The 5,595-nt window shown below is 42.7% G+C and overlaps 1 pseudogene; it reads left to right on the forward strand.

Annotated features, from left to right (window-relative positions):
* Positions 1-594: 594 nt before the first annotated feature.
* Positions 595-2,148, forward strand: LOC119569308 (annotated as a pseudogene).
* The last annotated feature ends 3,447 nt before the right edge of the window (positions 2,149-5,595 follow it).

Genomic DNA, 5,595 nt, shown 5'->3' on the forward strand with positions numbered 1-5,595 from the left:
CGGCCATAAAAATAAAATTAAGGCCGCGGTGGCCGATGGTTAGAGCATCGGACTCAAGACTGTCATGACGGCAATCCGAGTTCGAGGGTTCGAGTCACCGGCCGGCGTTGTTCCCTTGGGCAAGGAACTTCACCTCGATTTGCCTACCTAGCCACTGGGTGGGCAAGCCAGCCCAAGTCAGTCCCGGGTTTTCTAAGCCCGGGCAAATAGAGAGGGTTGGCGTCAGGAGGGCATTTGGCCATAAAAAGATATCTGCCAGAACCTGATCATCAGCATCATATTTGTTGCGAAAAATGTGTATTTTACCATATTAGCATATTCTATTCCTTCTGTCCGTACTGTTTATATATTAGTTGCTGCCGAAGATTGACAGATGACTGGATACCATGAAATAAAAACCCCTGCTGTGGCATTTCCCTATTGGTGGCAGGTTCCCTTGGTTTCTTCATCGTCTAATATAACAATCCTGACCAACTGCCTTTCATTTCATTCTTGTTCCGCGTGGCTAGGTTACTTTGTAATTGCAATGTGCATAATCATAGACATAGCGATGAGCATAATGAGTAAAAGCACCGATCTGTATTTCGATGAACATCTAAAATGAAACGAAATATATTGCAGGTAGAATTCATGTCGACGCTGTCTGGAGGGCAGGCTGCCAAAGGTGTAGCAGAACGGATCGTGAACAACGCTAACACGCTTCTGGACAGGTACTTGCCAGCCAAGCCAGGAGATCCAAGAGATACAGGTGAGATTAGTCCTGAAATACGTTCATGACTTTTTTTTTTTTTTTTTTTTTTGAGCCGCCGTGGTCACAGCATGATACTTAATTGTAGTTTTCATGTTGTGATGATCTTGGAGTGAGTACGTGGTAGGGTCCCCAGTTCCTTTCCACGGAGAGTGCCGGTTTTACCTTTTAGGTAATCATTCTCTCTATTTATCCGGGCTTAGGACCAGCACTGAACTTCATCGTATCTAGGTTCGATTTACCTAAAATTATGTAAATCAATGCGCGTGCTTATATACGCGCGCGGAGCGATGCGTGTGTGCATGGATGCTGCACCCGCACACTCGCATGCGGCGATTGGTGTGTGCACTTGCACTGATTTACATAATTTTAGGTAAATCGAACCTAGATACGATGAAGTTCCTTGGGCAAGGAACTTCACCTCAATTTCCTATTTAGCCACTGGGTGGGGAAGCCAGCCCAAGTCTTTAGTTACATGTCCATAAACAAAGTAAGTTTTTGTATAACTTTTCAATATTACCACAATTAGAAGACAATTTAGAATTTGCTAGATTACTAATGGTATCAATGCATTACACAGTTGGAGATTCTGGGAGTGTTGGAGCCCTTTTGACCAAAACCAGAAAGCGGCTGTACCGTACCATGCACAATGTTGCTTACCCGAGACTGAAACCACACATGAAAGTATAGATGGCTCCTTCTCTGTCTCTCTTTTGGTTAGTGATATGTGTACTTTTCATTAGTAATGTAAAATACTTTGCTAGATACAACTACATTTTTAAGAATACAAATGCAGACAAACTGAGCCAGCTGTATGAGTCAGAGAGACATTCTGAGATGAGGTCTATTTCAGTACGACTTTGGACGTCAATCAGCCTCAACACTGTACAGTGAAATTAGCCGTCAGCCAGAAAGAGGAGAGGAAGTTTCCATACCCATGCGCCTTGCTCGGTCAATGTTCCATATGAACTTACAGATCGGACAAAGACTAGGCCTGATTTCCAGAGGAGTGTTGCTAACATGCAGGAGTCTTTCAAGTCTCGAGATCTCAACAGAGCTACAAGAGAGATGATTGAGTCGAGCCGAATCGTGTTGATGAACACCTGGAATGGGGGAACAAATTTATTGGCTTCTAGCAGGGTAAGCTTGTTGTGATGTTTCATTGTAAATGCATGGAGACAATATGGCTGAACTGATGAAATAATATAAACTGGCAATTTAGTATACAATATTTTATTTTACAGACTTGGGTGGAGGATAGTCTGAGACAGGCCATGGCAGCATATGAGCAGAGAGAAAGGATGGCAGCACTGAATCAGCAGAGAGTCCGGGCATGGCAGCCTGGGCTCTCAGCAGACAAAGTAGAGCACAAATCAGGAGGACAAGGGATTAGAAAATAGTCACGTTTGAGGATCTTGGACCATGACCGACCTGAGACAGATAACCATGGCTTACGCTTCAAAAGTGATGCAACTGAATCTTTCTTCTAAAGTGTGATTCTCATCTAACCATGCAAGTTTCATTCATCTTACAATATTTAACCTTCCATTATGCTAATGCTGCCATCTCATAACTATGGCAATAAACATTCATACTGCATTTTATCTTTTAAAATTCCCAATGAATTGCAACTTCCAGGGTCACTATAGAGGAAATAACAGACATTCAGATACACGGAGAAACTTGAATAAATATAGGAAGCCAAAAGGAAAGATAGATAAAACAATAATAAGTCAATATAGTGAAAATAGTTTCTGCACACAAAACTAACCTCATATGGGGGATGAGGCACTAACAAGATTAAGAGTTAGGAACAGACTGGAGGTGAAGTTGGAAAATTAGAGAGAGGTTCCAGAGCACAAAAGGGTTAAATGCTGGCGGAAGTAAATAAAATATTTAGGACCTGATATAAAAAGAATTAAGTAGAATGGAAATGCTAGGTATAAAATTGCAAAGACTGGGTGATGACCCCATGGATAATTATTTTCCTCATAGTGTTACAACATCAAACACTGGGGACAGCAGTGATATATGCATTAAAACCTTTATTTCTTTTCATATGTAAACATGCATCCAGTATTTGCGGCTCCTTGCCCAAGGGAACAACATGCCGGCCGATGACTCAAATCCTCGAACTCAGATTGCTGTCGTGATGGTCTTGAGTCCGATGCTCTAACCACTCGGCCACCACGGCCGAGTATTTTAGAATGGCGCCTATGTGGAACACTTTCCACTTGGCAAGGAATGGGATCGAACGCTGGCCTTTCCCACGGGAGTTGGCGCCTATACCCATGCCGCCATCAGATGTCAAGTTCATCTTGGGCACTACTGTCCTTCTCATGAGGTTCACTGGAGCTCGCGGGGCGGCAGTAGCGGTGGTCGCCTCACCGCATGGGGAGATCTCTTCCCGAACATACACTGGACCTTCCGCGATGTAAAACTCGGTCAAAGTGGGCGGTCCCAGGTCATCCGTGATTGGCCGTCTCCCCGTGTGGGGGACGAGGGTTTCGTCGTAAACATTGTCGGGTCAAATAAAAGAGCACCAGTCAAAAATTCAGTAGTTGTCCCGTGACTTCTGACTTGTGTGCTCCCTTCCGCCATGTGACCTCGCCTGCTCCGCTGGATGCTCTCTCACTCCCACGCTCCTGATTGTACATATTTTGCTATGTATGTGTATGTATAGTGTAGTATAGTGCCGTTAAATAGAAAACCCTTTTTCGTATGTTTCCTTGGTGTTTTTCCGTGACCTTGACCGTTCTGATTCTTATATCTTTTTATAAGTCGAACCCTGACATATATATTATTATATATATATATATATATATATAATATATATATATATATATATATATATATATATAAAATCTTTGATCCGTCATTTATTCATTGCCCATTGAAACGCCCCTTTTGTTACCTGACGCTCAAACAAGAAATTTTTTAGATTAGATATTTTTATTTTTTGTTTGACAAAATGATTACTGCATTTAGTATCTTGAGTGTTATTCTGTGGAAAGGTTGGGTGCGCGGATTGTGCGGTGGATTCCTCTTGATGCGCAGGGAGACCTAGCACAAAGGAGGTTAGGAGCAAATAGGATGTTATTAAACTTATCTAAGGATATCTAGATTAAAATGTAATACAAATAATGAATAAAGGCGGTGGATTCTCTTGACGTCCAGCATAAAGGAGGTAACCGGCCAGCAACCCTCTGCTCGCAGAATAAATAGCATACTGACAGTCCAAAGGAAGATGCGTAAATACATTAGGGGGTGAAAACTGTAAATAGAGCGAAAAAATAAGTATCAAGTTTTATTGGCGAAATCATTGGCGTCTTCGACAAATTTAAATACCCATTACGAACAGTTTTTCTTGATTACATACACACACAACACACACACACGCTCAAAAACACACACACCATGTGTTGTGTGTAGGTGTGTGTGCATGTGTTTGTGTGTTTGTGCTTATGCCATGCATAAACACAAACATAACATAAATAATATATGTAGACTAGTTGATTTGGATATGGTTCATTGTTGATATTCAAAACCTTTGTAAATTGTGCTAATGTTTAATCACATTTTTTTATACTGCTTAGATAAAATTGTTTATACATATTCTTACTGTGCGCTCCACAAAATGCACAATTGTCAGTGATGAAGATGGTTATAAATTCAAAATCTTACAAATTTCCTGGGAAGCGCTGCATCTTCCGGGTTTTTTTTAAAGCCCGGGGATCTATAAGGACGGACAGCCCATGAAAGGCTCATCATTGTATGGAGCGGTGAACACCCGGGCCACCTAAAGAGTACCAATTCTTTGGAAGATACATAGAGCCAAGCTCCATTCGCCCGGGTGCTCAGAGGTATAGTCTGCTACAAGTGTAAAGGGTTATGGCCACGTAGCTAAATATTGCAGGAAGGACACGCGTGTGCTGTCTGTGCAGGAGCTCACCGGCAAGGACTGCCCTGCAAGAAACGACGGAAAGGACAACGAAAATGAGGATGCCGCCACCATCGTGAAGAGGTGCTCAGGTGCAGAGCGGAAGGTGTGACGGCCGGGCACCGTAACTGCCCCCACAAACCGCCACATGCACCCCCCCCTACCTGCCCCGACTGTACCCATCGACCGCGGAGTGGCGATGCCCAACCCAGCCACACACACCCACCAAGGGCCGTGTGACGTCACCAACCCACAGGAATTCCCACAACTGCCAGGGGGATTCCCCTTCCTAGGAAACAGTGCCACAGGAGATACCATTGTGAAAAAGACATGGATACGGCCGAGGAAAATAAGCATAGGCAAGAGATTGCTGAAATGAAAAAAAAGCATCAGGCCAAAGGATTGCTGAATTGAAAAAAATGATAATTGAGAAAAAAAGTTGTCGTGTAGACAGGGAAAATGTGCGTCTGTGATGTTAGTGATGTTGAAATACGAATGAAGGTCTCTGATATTTTTATTACGCACGACAAAAGGGGAGCGTGTAGACAGGGAAAATGTGCTTTTTTGATGATGTTATGATGTTGAAAATACGAATGAGGTCTCTGATATTATTATTACGCACGTGCATTCTGAAAATGTTAGTGATGTTAGTGATGCTGACAATACGAATGAGGTCCTGATATTATTATTACGCACGGCGGACCATCTGAAAACAGTGACGACAGTGACCGTAAAATGACGCTGACGAAGATGCGAAGGAAACGGCCGATCTGTGGGACATCACTCAGAAAATGTTATCAGGTACGGATTATGCGTATAGTATCAATACGCGGAAAGCGCGCAAAACAGATAAATAAAGAAGATACAACAAAAAAATACGTAATGCAGTACAAAAATATGCAGACTA

This window comes from Penaeus monodon, unplaced genomic scaffold (assembly GCF_015228065.2).
Source record: "Penaeus monodon isolate SGIC_2016 unplaced genomic scaffold, NSTDA_Pmon_1 PmonScaffold_1398, whole genome shotgun sequence".
Classification (NCBI taxonomy): domain Eukaryota; kingdom Metazoa; phylum Arthropoda; class Malacostraca; order Decapoda; family Penaeidae; genus Penaeus; species Penaeus monodon.